Source organism: Toxorhynchites rutilus, chromosome 3 (assembly GCF_029784135.1).
Source record: "Toxorhynchites rutilus septentrionalis strain SRP chromosome 3, ASM2978413v1, whole genome shotgun sequence".
NCBI classification, from domain to species: domain Eukaryota; kingdom Metazoa; phylum Arthropoda; class Insecta; order Diptera; family Culicidae; genus Toxorhynchites; species Toxorhynchites rutilus.
In genome coordinates, this window is record NC_073746.1 from 215,407,025 (window position 1) to 215,429,614 (window position 22,590).

General features: G+C 39.9%; 1 protein-coding gene across 3 annotated transcripts in view; it reads right to left on the minus strand.

The window, feature by feature from the left end:
• The window catches only part of LOC129775574 (OTU domain-containing protein 5-B), a 42,862-nt gene that overhangs the window by 17,371 nt on the left and 2,901 nt on the right, over window positions 1–22,590 (minus strand). The gene's annotated exons all lie outside the window — the stretch shown is intronic.

Sequence of the window (22,590 nt, forward strand, 5' to 3'; positions counted from 1 at the left end):
GATGCTTCTGCAATTCCACTGTATTACAGTGGTCAAATCCTTGACCTCTTGCACTGAATCAGGCATCGAGGGAAATGAACGCTGCCAAAAAACCACATTTTTCTTTCAAAAATGTTCTCACAATCGGAAGCAAACATAATACTATGCTTTTAAGAGGGTCATTTATACTTAAAGCATTTAAAATGTTGTCCACCAGGTCAGAAAGCGCAAGCAAACCAGATTGTGGCTGTTGCCTCGACCGCAAAAATGGAACAGACGGGGTGGGTGCTGCTCCGGGAAGTGCTGAGGACCCCTGGTGCGTAGAAGAACCGCTTAAACCAGGAGGTACTTGCTTCGGTCTATTCTCAGCACGTTCAATTCGAGTTTTCATTCCAACTTGGGAAGTTTCGGTCGTCTTTCTGGGGAGTGATGGAAAAGAAGTAATTTTTCTTTTCCTGACGGCACCCTGCGATGTACCGGAACTTCCTGCATTGGGAGCGTCAGCAACAGGCTCGTCGTTCTGCAGAATGGAGTAGGCATTGTCCTGATTCGTTGGTACGGAACTCTTAAGCATTTCTGCATAAGTCCGCTTGGAACGTCCCTTTAAGGAACGCTTGATTTTCTCCCCTCGTTGTTTGTACACCGGGCATTGGATAAGATCATGGGGAGTCCCGCCGCAATGAAGTTAATAACAACACTTTTCCTATATAGTGAACTATTATAAGAAAAGTAACATACATAAACAAAATCTGTGACGTCACAGATTTAAAAATCTTCCCACCTTTCATTTTCCATCTCGGTGTATGATAGTTACCAATAAAAATACACTACCCTTAGAAAAATCCTCGGTCGAAAACTACCAAATACATTTGGTAATGCAAAATTAGTAGAATGTACAAATTTTTTGTACATATTGTCAACAAACACGCATCCCTACCAGAGATTAGTATATTTTACTCGATAACATTAGTAAGCTTGGATATTGTCATATCTGAAAACTGGTGAGAAAAGCGCGTATTAACCATTTTCATTGTTCCCATAAGGCAATACGGAGGTATGATAAGGATATAATTCTGATACGTGCATTTTCGGCGAGAAAATGTAGCCGATATTGGGCTTCCGAATCATGGTTCTTCTTGACATATGTGTTTATTAGTACGGTCGAAAATGACTATAGATTGGTAGTATTTACTAATAAAAAACGTTATATTTACTAATTATTTCTCTCAGTGTAGAATATAAATTGAAGCGTTGTTTGTTTACAATGACACAAAAATGCTGCAAGAACATCACCTGGTCTTATAGAAGTTGGACAGAGTGTAGCTGCTCGGATCATTTAGTAACAACGGTTCTACGGTGTTACGGCGATAGAAACCGGGAAGCTGGCGTATGCCTTGGCCGAATGAAATGATATTTTTCACCCTTCCAATAGCCAAAAGCAATTAGTCGGAATAGATTAGTTGGCTGGTTTTCGGAAGCGCCACTCACAACTTTCACTTCGGACACCAGAAGCAACCTCCGCCGCACAAAGAGGGCACAAAGATTCAATCGCGTTGCAGTCGGGGAATTCTACGATTTACTGTAACACGTACAGCAGAAATCCGCGTTGACGGCATTGAGCAGCGTATTACGTAATGGGGGAGTAGGCATGACAATATGGGTTTGCAGAAGGAATGACGCTCTTTTAAAATTAAAATTATGAATGAAAATTATTTTTCCCAAATCAAATTAGCACGTCATGTAAATTAAAATCATTTTTGATTGCAAGTAGTGAAAAGATATCATACAAAAATTGTGTCCAAAGATAATTTTCTATTATAATGGTGAGCTTTGGTGAGAATATCTGAAAAACCATTGAAAATAGTTGAAATTAGGGTCCGAACAACGTACTTCTAGAAGGTAAATAACGCCAAGAAAAAAAATTCATTTGAATTTTAACAATTTTAAACTGCCTTAGAGCTGACTAATCTGATAGAGAATATTTGACCTCACACAAACTAATGTCGTATCCAGATGTCGGCACCATTTCGCTGTCAACGCGAGTACAATATTTCACCAGTTAGGCAATTCAACGTCGAAGAGATATCAGTGATTCCAGTAACTATCTTTTCCAAAGGAGCAGCAAGTAAACTAGAAATTATTATCTTCAATCAACAGATGCAGACCAAAAATTCCAAAATCCTACTACTGTGGGGCACAATTCAGTTTCTCTACGGGCAGTGATGCATGGAACCAATGCTATCGATGCCACTCGTGGGTACATAACATAACAGATATTCTCTGTTCCTGTTTTGATTAATGTAAAATTGCAGTCCAATCACTTTGATCACATTGTTTTTTTTTGTACATGCAAACTGAATGAAATCCAATAAAATACAGTAGAACCCCGATTATCCGCGGAATAGTCGGGCTAGGTCACCGCGTATAACGAAAATAACGGATAACGCAATGAAAGGTTAAAAATAAGGTGTAAATACGAAAAAAAAGATGTTTTAGCATGAAAACTTTGTTTCATCAATACAAAGAACATTAAACTATCCAAACTATTAAACTGTAAGGTCATGTACACCAATGTTCAGATAATGTGAAAGTCATGACCAAAACAAAAACGCAAGACGCAACCACTCAATGATAAATTTCGGGAAGGTCTACAGAATAACCAGGGAACTCGCTATCGCGGATAATCGAGATTCTACTGTATACATAATAGTTTCAAAACAAAATAAACTTTCGTTTTAGGAACTTGTTGCATTATTTCCTAGCGAAAACATCCTTAAATGATTGAATCGACAAATCGAAAATGGAACACATTTTCAAAATTTTCAACATTTGAAAGTGTAAATTTTCCAAATAAATTTTTTGAAGCATATTCATACAATGTACATCGATCAATAATGTTTCAAATCGTCAGGTATAATTTTAAAATGTTTAAAATGATGATTTATAAATGTTCCTACATGATTTAGGATGTTTCGTTCTTAGGGAGACCATAATGTTCCTATCTACCCTACTTCTTTCTACAATTTCGATTGGACACGTATTTTCATTTACAAGTTTTTTGACGTAGGACTATGTCTAACCGGAAGATATAGGGGGTGAAATGAAAATCTAGGAACTGAACAAGTAGGAAAAAATGCAAGATTTGGAACGCTTATAACTCGAACATTTCTCAATAGATCGCAAAGGTGTTTGCATCAATTGATAGGAAATATATCTACGCATCTATCATAACGAATAACATTTCATTTTTCTTGAGATAAATAATTGAATAATTGTGAATTATCAAGCATTGTACAAATGCACTATGTGCCCATTTTTATTGGTCCATTTTGTGCTCCTCAAATCGTACCGACCAAAACGGGCAACCAGAGCAACAGCGAAATACAATGAAGCACGATTGGAAAGAAAAATGATAAAAAATGAACGAAACATTGGTCGCAGTCTCACACATGCGTAATTCTCGAGCCAGCCAATCAGCTTAAAAATACCCGCTCCGCTGCCGTAACGATCATTCTCTTCGAAACCGTACACCAGCAGATAGCAGAATAAAAAAAGACGGGTGGGTAATGTCGGGGACATAACCGGAGTGACGTAGGACTATACAAAGGGGACAGCTTTTGTTAAATATATATTTTAAATATATTGTTTTATTTTCTTCTCCTACGTGAATACCTACCTATCTACCTGAAAAATGGATTAGCTTACTGTTTACTCTTTATGAATATGTTGATGGTTCTGAAAAGAACCTTTGATGTTGTGTTTTTGTTATCACTCGATATTCCCATCTTGTTCGGTTAAACCTTCCTGTTTAGCTATTGCGTTTGCCACTCGCCACAGCTTTCACAGTTGGAAAATTTCTTCCCATCCAGCTTGTGACATGTTGTTCACTAAATTACATTTAATGCGACGTGCCGGAGAAACACTTTGCCACTCACAGAAACTAATTGTTGCCTTGATGAGCGCCGAACCGAAGCTGCTCTGTTCTTGATGCTTTGCAAGCCAACTCGAGCACTCCGACGGCCGAAACTCTATAATCGCTGTTAGGTATACTGGTGCTCCGGCACCAATCCGTTCGGCCTAGTTACCCTTGCGGAGCAATCAGTGAATGCGACCAACAGGGAACTGGAGACCTGCACGGTTCGAGTGAGACTTTGCCTTTCCCTTAACTTGTCCTCCTTTGTTACGTCCACGATGCCGATGCCGTACAACCACACGGGTTTACGGTTTGAAAGAAAATAAGATATTATTTTTTTGGGGTCCGCGTGTTTTATACTCTAGCGGTACACACTCACAGGATAGAGACAAATCGGCAGACTCAGCCAGAGGGACGAGTCCAACGAGACGAACGAATGAGCGTTAAAAGGGAGCGATGGCAAAAAAATACATTCATTACGATTTGTTCGCTCGTTGGATTCACATGCAGGCTAAAAAGGGTCCTTTTCAGGATCACACAATAATCTTCAATCTAAAGAGTTTATTGTTTTGTTATCACTCGATATCCCCATCTGGTTCGGCTAAACCTTTCTGTTTAGCGATTGCATTTGCCACTCGCCACAGCTTTCACAGTTGGAAAATTTCGAACTCTTTCCCTTACTTTCATTTTTCCTTTCCCTTCACTTTTCCTCCTTTACCATGATCAGACATGGCTGCTTGGGTTGGTTTGTTGATGTCTTGTGATGCGAACCGATGTGGTGTACGGTTTGAATGAGAATGATCGTTACGGTGGTGGTGGTGGTTTTGTATTACAGAGACTTTTTAGTTCATTCGTCACTAGCCTTGAGAAAGGCCTTTGAAAACTCTACTCTAACTCCTGCATTACACCTCCGCCCCCATTGCCTTGAGAAAGGCACTCGATCCCTCGCCGTCCAGTTCGTCCAGCAACGATGTTGTCCAGTCGGTGTCCACACAAAGAATGATCGTTACGGTGGTGGTGGTTTTGTATTATAGAGACTTTAAACTTTTTAGTTCATTCGTCTCTAGCCTTGAGAAAGGCCCTTTGAAAACTCTACTCTAACTCCTGCATTACACCTCCGCCCCCATTGCCTTGAGAAAGGCACTCGATCCCTCGCCGTCCAGCTCGTCCAGCAACGACGTTGTCCAGTTGGTGTCCACACAAAGAATGATCGTTACGGAAGGAAGGAAGGTCTTGTATTATAAAGACTTTAAACTTTTGCAGTTCATTCGTCTCTAGCCTTGAGAAAGGCCCTTTGAAAACTCTACTCTATTTACTCCAGCGCTACCACCTCCACCCTCTTGCCTTGAGAAAGGCACTCGATCCCTCGCCGTCCAGCTCGTCCAGCAACGATGTTGTCCAGTCAGTGTCCACACAAAGAATGATCGTTACGGCAGCGGAGCGGGGATTTTTAAGCTGACTGGCTGGCTCGAGTATTACGCATGTGTGAGACTGCGACCAATGTTTCGTTCATTTTTTTCTTTTTCCTTTTCAATCGTGCTTCATTCTATTTCGCTGCTGCTCTGGTTGCCCGTTTTGGTCGGTACGATTTGAGGAGCACAAAATGGACCAATCAAAAATGGGCACATAGTGCATTTTGACAATGCTTGATATTTCACAATTATTCAATTATTTATCTCAAGAAAAATGAAATGTTATTCGTTATGATAGATGCGTAGATATATTTCCTATCAATTGATGCAAAAACCTTTGCGATCTATTGAGAAATGCTCGAGCTATAAGCGTTCCAAATCTTGCATTTTTTCCTACTTGTTCAGTGCCTAGATTTCCATTTCACTCCCTATATCTTACGGTTAGACGTAGTCCTACGTCAAAAGTTTGTTCTTTATACAAACTGCTTTGGTTCAAATCCAGAACAAGGCGGCATCGAGGGCGTTCGAAATGGTTTTTGACGTAGGACTACGTCTTTCATTTCTATACCGGGGTGTAAAATCAAAGTTTCGAAAACGAAAGCGTTACGCCTGAGACCGAGATTTTGAGCGTTAATAGCTCCTAAACAACTGAACGAAATGGTATGATAAACACTTCATTCGAAAGATAAAATGTCTACGCGTTATATACTTGTTACTTTTTGATCCAAAAACTTGTTTCAATAGCCTTAAAATTGTTTTCAAAACAGGCTATTGAAATCACCAATCGGTATATAAGCGAGCGCCGCTCGGAAATCCACTCAGTTATAATTGAACAGCATGTTGTCGCTGTTGTGGTGAAGCTCTTCGTTTATCATGAAAGCGCGGATGAACGGTGCCACCAAGAGCCTGTTTGTGCACCTCAGGCCAGAAGGGAATCCATCAGGAGCAGAGTGATGCCACAAACGGTTCCCCGGGAAGAGTTTGGAGCAGCCGCCACACACACACATACACGCGCGGAACTCTTCGTTTGGATGCCATTCAGCATCGAGAAAATTCCGGAAAGATTCAATCGTTGCTGAAAAATAATCTGCCAGTTCCTCTGGGAACTGAAAAATACATTCATGCGAAAGAGTTCATTTTAATGTTTTCTATCCATGTAACACTGCGACCAAATATTTTTCAATCAAGTGCTATAAACAGGTGGTTATCGAGTTAGCATTAACCACTGATGGGCTTCGAGTATCGAGGAAAATCTGGAACAAACTAATCGTTGCTGAAAAATACCCTGCCAATTCCCCTGGGAATTGAGAAATACATTGATGCGAAAGAGTTTATTCTAATGTTTTCTATCCATATAATAATGCAACCAAATACATTTTGTTTTGTGATTTTTCAATCGATCGCAATTAACATGGAAGCTTCTGAAAATTATTCTTCCCCATCAGTAGAAAATTTTCGTATCCAATATTGTATGCGCGCGCAACGAAAAATGTTTCGCATCGCGAAAATTATATAATTTTCAATCGATTATCCTTCTCTCGATTCAATCACGCATAAAAAGCATACTTAAGCGATATTCTGGTGGTGAAACGCATTCATTTTTCGTGAGGACATCGACAAGGTAACATCATAATTGAACGAGCTGGACGGCGAGGAATCGAGGGATCGAGATATTCATTACCTAGCCTGACCTAATCTGAAAGACATGCAGTTTGTTTGGAACTGTGAGGGAGGGCAGAGAAGCCGAGCCATCGAAGGAGAAGAGATAGTGACCAAGAGAGTATCAGCATTGAAAAACGGTTCTCCGGGAAGACATTGAAGCAGCCGCCACACACACACATACACGCGTGGAATTTTTTTTTTTTCAGCATCGAGAATATTCCGGAAAGATCTAATCGCTGCTGAAAAATAATCTGCCAGTTCCCTAGGAATTGAAAAATACATTAATGTGAAAGAGTTTATTTTAATGTTTTCTATCCATGTAAAACTGCGACCAAATATTTTTCAATTAAGTGCTACTAACAGGTGGTTATCGAGTTAGCATTAACCACTGGTGAGCTTCGGGTATCGGAGAGAATCTGGGAAGATGTTATTGTTGCTGAAAAATAATCTGCCAGTTCCCCTGGGGATTGAAAAATACATTCATGCTAAAGAGTTTATTTTAATATTTTCTAACATATAACGCTGCGACCAAATACAATTGATTTTGTGATTTTTCAATCAAGTGCAATTAGCAGGAAAGCTTCTGAAGATTTTTCTTCCCCATCAGTAGGATATGTTCGTTTCCAATATTGGATGCGCGCGCAACGGAAAATGTTTCGCATCGCGAAAAACATAATTCTCAATCGATTATTGCTCAGTCGCTGAAAGTTTCAAACTCAGAGAGCTCATTCGCCTCTAGTTTGCCTTCCAAATTGCCATCGTAAACCACACCTTCTTTATATTCAATCACGGACAAAAAGCATACTTAAGCGATATTCTGGTGGTGAAACGCAATCTGTTAGAGGCGAATGAACTGCAAAGTTTAAAGCCTCTTTAATTCAACATCATCATCATGAAACGCAATCATTTTTCGTGAGAACATCGAGCTGAACGTGCTGGACGAGCTGGACGGCGAGGGATCAAGAGATTCATTACCTGACATGAAACGCATTCAGTTAGTTTGGAACTGTGAGGGAGCGCAGAAAAACCGATCCATCAGAAGAAGAGAAGACGACCGAGAGAGTATCAGCACCGAAAAACGGTTCCGTTTGAGACATCAAAGCAGCCGACACACACACATATATCTTTCGTTTATATGCTATCCTGCATCGAGAAGATTCCGGAAGAATATTATCGTTGCTGAAAAATATTCTGCCAGTTCTCCTGGGAATTGATAAATTCATGCGAAAGAGTTTATTTTAATGTTTTCTAATCATATAACACTGCGACCAAATACATTTCGTTCTGTGATTTTTCAATCAAGGGCAATCAGCAGGAAAGCTTCTGAAGATTATTCTTCCTCATCAGTAGGATATTTTCGTATCCAATATTGGATGCATAAAACCTTGTACCTCTAATGTAACGCTCTCGTTTTCGAAGTCCCCCGAATATTCATTTATTCTTCATTCAGAATGGATTCAGATTCAACTTCAAACAAATGATCACTGAATCAACGATAGTCCTACGTCACCATTGCGGTTATACCATAGATATAACCCACTTCCTGTTTTTTTTCAAAACCACGGGTACTAAGTTTTCTAAAATGGAACCATTCCATAAAACACGGCGCTTTTCAGGGCCATTAAACCTTCCAAAAAAGTGTTTACGAAATACAGTTCAATGCTTTCTAAAACAATATCCAAAATAATAAAATAATAAAACATAAATTGATTTTTTCATAATTTGTTTGCCATAATATGATGAGTATGAGAATTTGGCAGCTGTTCTGAGCTTATTGATGGTTGTGGACTTTCCCGATTATTCAATTTTCACCAATTCTTAAATTGCTTCCAGATTGGAAGTACAGTAATTTACATTTAGTCCGACATCTATCTAATTGGACGGACATGTAATGCGACATATTTATTAGGACATTTTTGTAAACATAGAGTGCGGGGTCCTAATTATGACCCCAAATTGAAAGTCGACACTGTACCACTGTCATCGCAAATGTTCAATTACAGGTTAAAATCGCCTCCAATCCGACACTAAGTGATGCTTCGGCACGTCGCATTAAATGTAATTTACTGTACAACATGTCACAAGCTGGATGGGGAAAAATTTTCCAACTGTGAGAACTGTGGCGAGTGGCAAACGCAAACAGGAAGGTTTAGCCGAACAAGATAGGGATATCAAGTGATAACAAAACAATAAACTCTTTAGATTAAGGATAATTTTGTGATCCTGAAAAGGACCCTTTTTAACCTGCATGTGAATCCAACGATCGAACAAATCGTAATGAATTTATTTTTTTGCCATCGATGCCTTTTAACGCTCATTCGTTCGTCTCGTCTAAAGCATAAAACGCGCGAACCCGCTGAAAAATATATCATTCTCTTTCAAACCGTAAATTAGTGTGGTTGTATGGCATCTTTCACATCGCATCGCATCACATCAACAAAACAATACACGTTGCTGACGTGTATTGCTTTGGTGGCAAAACCAGCCACCGTAACACACGGCGCTTTTCAGGACCATTAAACCTTTCAAAGAAGAGTTATTAAAAGTTATTCACAATACCAATGCATTCTAAAGTGACATAATATGACATATGGTATGAACTGATTTATTTTGTTTATGATTGTTTTTGAACTTATTGGCGGTTGGGGTCTTTTAAATTGATCACTCAGTTTTCACAAACCCATGCATGGTTCCCGAATTAAAAGTGGCTTCAAATTACAACACATTGTATGCAGGATGGCATTAACAAATTTTCTCGGTAGCAAGAACTGCTCTCTTTGGTTTATAACTTCTGTTGAAAATTGACTGACGTTACATCTGCATTGTATTGAAACATAACTAAGGAGCAACATGATGAGCTATGTATTTCCTGCTGCTCTGTTCTTATTTTAAAGGACTTTAATCCGAAGGTCATCCGTCCCTGTATTTACTGTTGGTTTTTCAGAACGCTTGTAGCTCGTCTATTTCTCGACAGATCGTAGAGTTTGTCTACAAAACCTCAGTTATTTTTCATTTTTATTTACATTGTTTGCGGAGACTACAAATCTTACAATTCATTCGTCCCCGAAACCACAGTTTAAGATACGGTAATGTGCTCAATAGTGAAATATATCATAGTGAATGAGCTGATGACCACCTATGAATTCCCTATCACAGCCATCATTTTGATTGTACGATATGTGCATACGCCAAAAGATGCCCGGCGTTGAAGATCTAATAAGTACAAAGCCTCCAGAAAAAAAATCAAGAAGCAACTAAAAGATAGTGAGAAAAAATTGAGAAAGTTTGTAAAAAAACGCAAAAACACAACACCAAAGGTTCTTTTCAGAACCCCCAACATGTTCATAAAGAATAAACAGTAAACTAATCCATTTTTTCAGGTAGATAGGTAGGTATTCACGTAGGAGAAGAAAATAAAACAATAATTTAAAATATATATTTAGCAAAAGCTGTCCCCTTTCTATAGTCCTACGTCACTCCGGTTATGTCCCCGACATTACCCACCCGTCTTTTTTTGACGTAGGACTACGTCTAACCGGAAGATATAGGGGGTGAAATGGAAATCTAGGAACTGAACAAGTAGGAAAAAATGCAAGATTTGGAACGCTTATAACTCGAGCATTTCTCAATAGATCGCAAAGGTTTTTGCATCAATTGATAGGAAATATATCTACGCGTCTATCATAACGAATAACATTTCATTTTTCCTTGAGATAAATAATTGAATAATTGTGAAATATCAAGCATTGTTCAAATGCACTATGTGCCCATTTTTGATTGGTCCATTTTGTGCTCCTCAAATCGTATCGACCAAAACGAGCAACCAGAGCAGCAGCGAAATACAATGAAGCACGATTGGAAAGGAAAAAGAAAAAAAAATGAACGAAACATTGGTCGCAGTCTCACACATGCGTAATTCTCGAGCCAGCCAGTCAGCTTAAAAATCCCCGCTCCGCTGCCGTAACGATCATTCTCATCCAAACCGTACACCACATCGTTTCGCATCACATCACATCAACAAACCAACACAAGCAGCCATGTCTGGAAATGGCAAAGGAGAAAAGGTAAAGGGAAAGGCAAAATCCCGCTCGAACCGTGTTGGTCTGCAATTTCCCGTAGGTGTATTCGACAATTGCTCCGCAAGGGTAGCTAGGCCGAGCGCGTTAGTACCAGTGCACCAGTCCACCTAGTCGGCGATATATAGTTTCGGCCGCCGGAGTGATCGAGTTAGCTGGCAAAGCTGCTCGCGACTATAAGAAAATCCGCATTCAGAACAGACCACATTCGGTTCGGTGGACATCAAGACAACAACAGGCAATTGCAACGAGTGGCGAGTGGCAAACGCAATCGCAAAACGGCAGCAGATAGCATAAGAAAAAAACTTGTTCTTTATACAAACTACTTTGGTGGCAAATCCAGAACAAGGCGGCATCAAGGGCGTTCAAAATGGTTTTTTTTCAAAACCACGAGTACTAAGTTTTCTAAATTGGAACCATTCCATAAAACACGGCGCTTTTCAGGGCCATTAAACCTTCCAAAAAAGAGTTTACGAAATACAGTTCAATGCTTTCTGAAACAATATCCCAAATAATAATAAAACACAAATTGATTTTTTCATAATTTGTTTCCATGATATGATGAGTATGAGAATTTGACAGTTGTTCTGAGCTTATTGATGGTTGGGGACTTTCCCGATTATTCAATTTTCACCAATTCTTAACTTGCTTCTAGATTGAAAGTACAGTCGACATTTAGCTAATTGAACGGACCTGTAATGCGACATATTTATTTGGACTTTTTTGTAAACATAGAGTTCGGGGTCCAAATTATGACCCCCCCCATTGAAAGTCGACACTGTACCACTGTCATCGCAAATGTTTAATTACAGGTTAAAATCGCCTCTAATGCGACACTGAGTGGTGCTTCGGCACGTCGCATTAAATATAATTTACTGTACAACATGTCACAAGCTGGATGGGATGAAATTTTCCAACTGTGAAAGCTGTGGCGAGTGGCAAACGCAATCGTTAAACAGGAAGGTTTAGCCGAACAATATGAGGATATCGAGTGATAACAAAACAATAAACTCTTTAGATTAAAGATATTTTTGTGATCCTGAAAAGGACCCTTTTTAGCCTGCATGTGAATCCAACGAGCGAACAAATCGTAATGAATGTATTTTTTGCCATCGCTGCCTTTTAACGCTCATTCGTTCGTCTCGTTGGACTCGCCCCTTTGGCTGAGTTTGCCAATTTGTCTCTATCCTGTAATCGTGTACCGCTAAAGTACAAAACGCGCGGATCCGCTGAAAAATATATCATTCTCTTTCAAACCGTAAATCAGGGTGGTTGTATGGCATCGTTTCACATCACATCGCATCAACGGATTGGTGCCTGAGCACCAGTATACCTAATAGCGGTTATAGAATTTCGGCCGCCGGAGTGCTCGAGTTGGCTTGCGAAGCTGCTCACGACAATAAGAAAACCCGCTTACAGAACAGAGCACATTCGGTTCGGTGGCAACAACTAGTTTCAGCGAGTGGCAAACGCAATCGCAAAACGGCAGCAGATAGACCGCCACCGTACAACACGGTGCTTTTCAGGGCCATTAAACCTTTCAAAGAAGAGTTATTAAAAGTTTTTCACAACACCAATGCATTCTAAAGTGACATAATATGACATATAATATAAACTGATTTATTTTGTTTATGCTTGTTCTTGAACTTATTGGTGGTTGGGGTCTTTTAAATTGATCACTCAGTTTTCAAAAACCCATGCATGGTTCCCGAATTAAAAGTGGCTTCAAATTACAACACATTGTATGCAGGATGGCATTAACAAATTTTCTCGGTAGCAAGAACTGCTCTCTTTGGTTGATAACTGATGTTGAAAATTGACTGACGTTACATCTGCATTGTATAGAAAAATAACTAAGGAGCAACATGATGAGCTATGTATTTCCTGCTACTCTGTTCTTATTTTAAAGGACTTTAGTCCGAATGTCATCCATCCGTGTATTTACTGTTGGTTTTTCAGAACGCTTATAGCTCGTTTATTTCTCGACAGATCGTAGAGTTCGTCTCCAAAACCTCAGTTCTTTTTCATTTTTATTTACTTTGTTTGCGGAGATTACAAATCTTACAATTCATTCGTCTCCGAAACGACAGTTTAAGGTACGGTAATGTACTCAATAGTGAAATATGTGATAGTGAATGAGCTGATGACCACCTATGCATTCCCTATCACTGCCATCACTTTGATTGTACGATATGTGCATACGCCGAGAGATGCCCGGCGTTGAACATTTAATAAGTACAAAGCCATCAGAAAAAAATCAAGAATCAAGTTTGTAAAAAAACGCAAAAACACAACACCAAAGGTTCTTTTCAGAACCCCAACATGTTCATAAAGAGTAAACAGTAAACTAATCCATTTGTCAGGTAGATAGGTAGGTATTCACATAGGAGAAGAAAATAAAACAATAAATTTAAAATATATATTTAGCAATAGCTGTCCCCTTTGTATAGTCCTACGTCACTCCGGTTATGTCCCCGACATTACCCACCCGTCTTTTTGACGTGGGACTACGTCTAACCGGAGTATATGGGAGGTAAAATGAAAACCTAAACACAGAACATGCAGGAAAAATTGAAAGATTCCGAATGCTAATAACTCGAACATTTTTTACTGGATCGGAAAGAAGTTTGCATCAATTGATAGGGAATATTTCTACGCTTCTATCACAATGAATAGAATGTTATTTTTCATTAGAAAAACAATTGAATAACTGTAAAATGTTAAGCGTTATCTAAACGCCCTAATTGCCTCGTTTTGATTGGCCCGATTTACGGTTTCCCCAACACGGCCATCAAAACCAAGCAGCCTTGGGGAAATCAACATTGCAAATACATGAAGTATGGAGACTTTTGCTCTCACCGAAATTTGTTCCCTAACACAGACTTCAAAACCACGCAGCGTTGGAGAAATCGGCATTGCAAATACATGAAAGTCGGGGGTATTTTTGTTCCGACGGAAATGTGTTTCCCTAACACAGACTTCAGAACCAAGATGTCTGGGGAAATTGGCATTGCAAATACATGTAAGTCGGGGGCATTTTTGTTCCGACTGAAATGTGTTTCCCTAACACAGACTTTAAATCCAAGGAGCGTGGGGAAATTGGCATTGCAAAAACATGCAAGTCGGAGGCATTTTTTTGACGTAGGATTACGTCTTTCGGGAACATATTGGGGTACAAATTGAAAATCGAAAATCGAGCACATCGTGAAAATTGTCCAATTTCAAACGCTTATTGCTCAGCCATTTCATGATGGATTGATGAAATTTTTGCGTCAATCGATTTCGGCACTTCATAACAATTTTTTATATCGAAGAAAATAATATATGTCATGAAACTAACTATCGAACAATTGAAAAATCTCAACCCCTATCCTAACGGAAATACCCACTTCTGATTGGTCGAAATTGATGACACATGCGGCGGGTCCCTAACATAGACATCAAAACCAAGCTGCCTGGGGGAAATCGGCATTGCAAATACATGGCAGTAGGGGGAGCTTTTGTTCCTATCGAAATGTATTCCCTAACAGAGACATCAAAACCAAGCTGTCTAAGGGAAATCGGCATTACAAATACATGAAAGTAGGGGGAGCTTTTGTTCCCACCGAAACATGTTCCCTAACAGAGACATCAAAACTAAGCTGCCTGGGGGAAATCGGCATTGCAAATACATGAAAGTAGGGGAACTTTTGTTACTACCGAAATGTGTTCTCTAACAAAGACATTAAAACCAAATCATTATCAAAGAGTTTAACGATATAATTCTTCAAACATATCCAAAATCAACAGATAGCCTAACGGAATCCTACGTCAACTAAGCGGTCGTGTCTCGGACACAACCCTCCTGTGACTTTTTATTTAAATCGTTTATTTTTACAGGCTCAGTTACATAGGTTTAAAGGAGCCGAACTCCTTACTGTATTGTTACTAGTATATATACATTTTTCCTTAATTATAATGTTAATAATATAGGAAACCGATTACTCGCGGTCGACTCGAGTTGAAGAGGCATTTTTGTTCCGACGGAAATGTGTTTCCCCAACACAGACTTCAGAACCAAGGTGTCTGAGAAAATTGGCATTGCAAATTCATGCCGGTCGGACGTATTTTTGTTCCGATTGAAATGTGTTTGCCGAACACAGACTTCAAAACCAAGGTGTCTGGGGCTTTGCAAATAAATGCAAACTGCGAGTACTTTTGTACTTGCTTGCCTTTGTGCAGACTAGAATATGTTTCCTTAACACTGTTTCCTTTCATCTTTTCAACAGATAATTATAACAAGATTTTTCTGTGTTGTGGCAGATCTCATTACAGATTCAGGTTGACGCGTTATACCCTAGGTTAGATGTAGGGCATGAAGTATCGGCTGGAATTAAGCTTAGATTTGCTCAGCTATCTGGTCTCGAAAATGATCGCATAATAGGTCGTTGTCGGGTATCTAGTAAAGCGGGAATTCCTTTGAAAATTCAAGGCTAAACCTGACATAGGTATTGGGTTCAATTCCTGATCGGTCAAGGATTTTTTCGGGTTGGAAACTTTCTTGACATGCCTTGGGATAAGTAATGGGCCTGAAGTACCGGCTAGAATTAGGCTTGGGTATGCTCAGCTGCTCGAACTCAGAAACGCTAGTACCGTGGCCGGGGATCTGATAAAGCGGGAATTCCCTTGTAAATTCTTGGCTAATACTGACATAGGTATTGGGTTCAATTCCCGATCGGTCTAGGGTCTTCCCGGGTTGGAAATTCTCTCGACATGCCATGGAATAAATACGTTTAGATAATGGCTTAAATTGTTCTTTCGTTTAATAATCTATGTCTGCGAGTTAACCAGTACGTTTTATTGTTCAATTTAATTTGCTCACTGGTTAGTTGATGGAAAAATATAAATACCGTACTATAATTATTATCAATAAGATAACTCGTCTCGCCCAAACCTTTGCAGGGGAATGAGGTGGGACCATCATCATTTCTGCACTCGCATGTTTTCTTTGCACTCCGAAAAGTGTTTTCCTAACCGGGATTACAAAAGCGGGTACGAACACAACGCTTCGGATCGGTTATTCAAGATTGCATTGAAGGATATGCCTTCATATCTTCTGCTCACTGAATTCCTACGTATACCATTTGATGATTAGGCAAAATGTTGATAACCAATTGTTGCGATAACGCCTATAAGCGTTCGACGTACATGTCAAAATCGAAACTGAGTGCCTGAAGTTCATCAAAGCATGCAAATTCACGGTTCGAGAAGTACGTACACTTGAGAGATGCAAACTTCAGAGGGAAATGTAAAATAAAATAAACGTTTGATAATTCCGTTCACATATTTTGTTCTAGGCATCATACCAAACGTAAAAAGAATGTCAGTTACATGTAACGAAGAACATAATCTGTCACAATGCATGCATTTAGCTTACATAACATTTATTAAATCTTTTTACCCACAAATCAAATATATTGAATTCAATTGAATTCGGAAATGTTTCATTCAATCAAAAATTTAATCAATACAAACAAATGATTGCTAAGTTAAGGTAGTCCCACGTCAACCTTGCGGTTATATCATAGATATAACCCACCCATTTTCTTATTCAATTCGATTTTTCGTTCCAATTTTTTGAGTACGGTAATGTACCGTTTTAACATTTTAGATGAATCGAGTGACGAAGAAAGTTGCTTTATATAAATAAAAATGCCGTAGAGTGGAATAGTATGCACCAAAAATAAATTTCACTTTTCTTCATGAAGCTCATTTATATGCAGTGTTTCGGATGACTCCTCTTCTATAGAGCAAATTTTTCGGGTAATTGCTCCTGACATCAAGGATTCAAATCGTGGAGCCGTACTCAAGTCACTCCAACAATTTTGTACAACCTTACATTGGCTCGGTCAATGAAACCAATATCATGGTACCGAGGTACATCACGAAATCCACAAATTTACAGTAGGAAACCCCATAATATCCATTTGTTACAAACATAACTACACCACAATGGATTTCAATCAACGGATTGCCAAAAAAAATTCTCGTATAACTCGTCCGAATAAAATCTAAAAATTTATTTTTGAATTACCCGAAGAAAATAAATTCTCCCTCTGTGAAAGACGAAAAATTTCTGTTTTGCGGCAAACGGAGAATGAGTCTGTACACTGGAGCAAAACATTAGTAAATGCAGGTACCAAATCTTTAGTAGTTGGAACATTGGTAAAATGTACGCATTGTTTGTACATATTACCAAAACTTTGTAAAACGGATGTCTTATGCAATACACATCCCTACTAAAGATTCGTACATTTTACTTCATAGCATGTGTAACCTTGATTGTTTTCATTTCTAGGAACTAAAATGTGCGTACTTCGCAGTCGTCGTTCCTCTTGAGGAAACAAAGCTATTCAGAGGTAAGTTTCTTTTTGGTTTTTATTAGATTCAAATATATGTAACTTTTGTTTCTCTTCCTCGAAAACAAATTCTCGACCACAAATATATCGAAAACTTGTTTTCGTTGCGGGAAAACAAAAGTTCAATTCGTTGTATTGAAATCTTAATAGACCGAATCTTATAAAAATAAACTTCAACACAATCCTTTCCCTTTTAATTTTCAGCTTCTAACCTTGGATTAAAATTGCACAGTTGATTGGTGGAATAATCAATGTATATTAGACTGTGCATGTGCAACACAAAGAAATCTCAGGTAATCACATATGTTTCATCACAAACCCATATTTATAACTAACCATAATCATACATCAGGAAACGAGAGAGCAAATAATGGGGATGAAATGTACTGCGATCTGGTCCCATCAACTGCCAACTAATCAGTTGTTCCTGTCCTAAAGGATGAAAATGTGCAACAGGAAAAAGAGCAAAACCTTGATGAGTGAGGGTTTGAAAAAACATATGAGATTGATGCGGTCGAGGCTGCGATTAAATCTGTCTATTTGCACGAGCAATATTTAAATGTAGAATGTAGGATGTAGGAAATTACTGTGTAAAAGATAATGTATGATTGAAGACAGCTTTATAAATAAGAATCCATTATCAACAACATAATGTCATTATCCCTTATCATTATCTCTTACGAATAAAAAACAACGTTTTCACTGATGTTGTTCCAATGGTGGGCCAACATGCCCACCATCCTACAAAAATAATGCCTACAAATTTCCTTTTGTAAGATGTACCAATGATTATTGGGGTAGAAAATGACTAACGAATTGGTAACATTTACGAAAAAAATCGTCATATATACTAAATTTTCCTCCCAGTGTAGACATCAATAAGGTTCAGTGTCATGAGTGCTAGCGCTGAGCTCACCTTTTCCTGCACTGGTGTTGATCAGAAGATTAACCCTTTCCCGTACAACATCGAGTCTCACCCGTGGGTACTTGAAAAACATAGGGCGCTAGAACGCTCAGCAGGCTAGTGAAATCACTTGATGTGTAACGTATTAAATAATACGGGAAGGGGTTAACAAAATCGATTGGTATTGCCCATGTTTAAAAGTTGAAGGTTCCGGAAGTCGAAACGAAGAAGCCACCTAGAAGTCCGGCTCGTTAAGCAATGCAGGGTCTGATCAAGGAGCTGGTTCCGTCATAGATTTGACTGAGCAGCAGTCTGAAGAGGGAAAAAGCTTTGTTCGAGCAGCAAGCAGGCGAAACAGGAACGGTAAATGCGAGAGCTTGAACTGCAGTTCCAGCGTGACGTAGAGAGACAGCAACTAGAGTACGAGCAGAAAATGCTAGATGATCAACTCGTGGCGGAACACGATTTTTCGAAGAGACGGGATGCTATTCGTAAACAAATGGAGAGTAGTATCCGTCGAGTCAGCGTGCTGAAAAAGCAAGAAGGCGCGGTTGAGCATGAGCTTGGGTAGACTGTATAATTCGTAGTTGTTCTCAGTGAATGACCTGAACTAGCGATGAAAGAGCAATTGGGGGCAAAATCGATGATGCACCGGAGGACAACCCGGGACAAAAAGGTGAAGCAGTGGCTACAGCAACAAGACCAAGACGATTCAGGGTCCACAATCAAAGATTCCCGAGGTGCTATCCCGAAAAGAGGACCACAACGTGACGATAGAAATGGTAGGCTTCCGGTCCTGGTCCTGGTCCTGGTCCAAGAAGATGACCGTAAGATCGAAGATAGTGAGAATGAAATGGGAAATAGCGATAGCGAAAACAACGAGAATTCGATGAAAAGTGCAAGGGAAGAAGAATATATTCTGGGGCGCAGGGTAAGCCAGATTTCAAGGGATCAGTTGGCAGCCCGGAAAGCGGTTTCACACAGTCTTCCACAGGTTAGGGTGGAACCTGAAGTATCAGCATCTGGCTGGCGTACCGGTAAAAGAATATTCTTCAATCACGCCTACGATTCTGATTGGGATAGACAATCTGTACTTGTTCGCACCCCTGGATTCACGAGTTGGAAAACCTAGCGAACCGATGGTAGCACAATCAAAACTGGGATTGATGATTCATGGTATGGAAAAGCATCAACAAAAAAAAATCGAAAACACCATTTTCATGTACTGGGCATCCTTTGGTGCTCCCTTGGCCGAGTGGTTAGCGTCAAAACTAACATGCCGGGTGTTCGGGTTCGATTCCAGTTCTGGTCGGGGGAATTTTTCGTCAAAGAAATTTCCTCCGACTTGCACTGTGGCCACGCGTATTCTAGAGCTTGCCACTCAGAATGCATTCAAGGCGTGTTATTTGGCATAGAAATCTCAACTAAGTACTAATAAAAATGACGCAAGTAATACTACGTTGAGACGGCGAAGTTCCTCTAGGAACGTTAGTGCCATTGAAGAAGAAGCATCCTTTAGGAGCCGGTAGGAGATATTTTCTGTTTCGCCACCGTATCCAAGTCAGAGTTTCTGAAAATTATTTGTGGATAAGAGTATCAAAGCGAACTGTCCGCAGTTTTGTGATAGCGAAATTCGATCCTATAGAATTTCTCACTCCAATTACCGTGTGCGGAAAGATGCTGGTCCAAGACATTTGGCGGACAGGTTGTGACTGAGATGCTATAATTGACGAGGTATCTTACACGAAGTGTCAATGTTGGATACAGATGATGTGGAATATTGGATCGTTCAGGCTGCCTCGAAGTTGTTTCAGGAATGCCAAGTCAGGCGAGGTGGCCAAGGTGGCTCCACTAAAGCAAATCCACTCCACTAATTGGAGCTCGGTTGTCAGGGGCGGTGCTGTAGAGTCATAGCTTTAAGGTTGACTGGATCGACGCAAGCTTGGTGCTGTGGATTTGGTCCAATCAGCGCAGATACAAACAATTTGTCGGTTTTAGAATCGGAGAAATATTTAGCCTGACAAAGCTGACGGACTGGCGCTGGGTTACAACGAGCTTAAATGTAGCAGACCAGTTTACGAAGAGGAAAAAAGAAATGCATTCTAATAGCACGTGGGTTCGAGAACCATCCTTTTTGTACAAAAGAGAAAAAAGAGTGGCCGTAAAATGAATTACCGCCAGCAAACCCAACGGAGGAGCTACGTGTTCATCTGCACAATGTGAAGGTACAGAACGTCCTCGTGGACGCTCTTCGCTTTTTCAAGTGGACAGTGCCGGTACGTACGATGGTCTGCCTAATCCGTTTTGTGTCTAACGGCAGGAGGAAGGTTCAAGGACTGCCGATTAAGGCTCTGCGAGCAACAGACAGACAGTTGAAAGTGCTGATGCAGAGGTTCGTTGCGTCGGTTCACGTACCGTTACCGCAGAACGAGTATGAGAGAGCGGAACTGTTACTGATGAAGACGGCTCAAGCAGAATGCTTTATAGATGAGTTGAAGGTATTGAAAAGGAACAAGGATCGCCCGGCAGATCAGTGGATGGCGATCGAGAATTCCAGTCCGCTGCACAAGCTAATACCGTTGGTCGATGAGAAGGGTTTGATACGAATGGAAGGCCGAGTCGAGCAAGCGGAATTCCTTCCGTTTGTTAAGCGATTTCAGTGATTGTTTCAAGCAATCACAGGATTGACCAGACCAGACTGATTTTCCAGTATTATCACGAGAAGAGCGGTCACGGGTACCGTCAAGCGGTGAATAACGAACTGAGACAGCACGCACGTGGATGCGGTAATTCGGAAGATATCGTCGTTTTGCGTCTGGTGTAAGGTACACCGTAGTCGTAGTCAAGTTCCACGTATGGCTCCGCTCCGGGTGTAGAGGCTCACGCCGATTTTCGGCGTATATTTCGGCGATATATTTCGGAAAATGACATTCGCGTAATGACGCGTCATTTGTGTCCGTCTCGTGAACAAACGGAGTAAACTATTAGTGTACTCTCGCGGTCATGTGGTCAACAAATTCTCAAGAACAAGTTACCTGGTTTATATCTGATATTGTCGAGTAAATGCATCGTAGATAATTATGACGTCATATGTTCACATTCAAACCAGTATTCCACAATAGGGAATACAGTAAGATACCTTTAATTCGACATACCGGGGCACCACTCAGTGTCGCATTAGAGGCGATTGTGACCTGTAATTAGACATTCGCGATTACGTGTTGACGTCTGGCGGCAACTTTCAATCTGGGTCATAATTTGGGTCCCTCACTCCATGTTTACAAAAATGTCCAATTAGAGCTTGAGTTTGAGCTTGGGTGACTGTACCATTCATAGTTGCTCTCCGTGATTGACCTGAACCAGCGAAATTGCAAAAAGAACACACTGAATGGCACTTGGGAGTAGAAACATAGTGCAAGTTTCGGTGATTCAAACTTTAATTAGTCAATAATGACGCCGGCCACATCCACAAAGGAAGGAATGTTAGTATGATATTCGCCGCCCGAAGGCCAGAAGGGTCGCCTCTATAGAGTGTTTACTTAGCGATTGTCAAGGAAGGGATAGTTGTTAGTGGGGGTGGGAGCTTAGAATCAAGATTCACTGAGGCAAGCGATATGAATATGTAAACGCAAACTATACTCCAGTCGCGACGGTAGGCGATTATTCTTGGGAAACTTGAAAAGGTAATCGATAAAATTTCTTTAATATCAATCGGTGGGAAATTACTCTTGGGAAATCTGGATAGTTAACTGAGAAAATTATTCAAAAACTTAAAGAAACTTAAAGAACTAAAGAATTCTACAATTCTAGAACTTAAAAACTAAAGAATGATAGAATTACTGAATTTAAAAAAATTATAAAAAAAATAAATGTAAATGATTAACTTCTTTAAAAATAAAAATGAAAGAGAACTTAGTTTGGATTGCTGCCAACTCATGATTTTTCCACCAAACCACATGGTGATATTTTCACAGCGGTACGCACTAAAAGTCACACTACTCGTTGATTGATGTCCATATTCCCTTTAATGTAGCAACAGCGGTAAAAACGAGAGACGCTATTCTCCGCAAATAACACTCTATATTTCTCGTTCTTGGGATTATGTTCACCAAAGCTGCAAAAAAACTCACTCCCGCTACCACAAGCCCTGAGCCTATCCGCTTTCTCACTTACCAAGCAAGCACAACGAGTCATTTACAAAAATGTCCAATTAGAGGCGAAAATGTCCAATAATTGGTGTTGCATC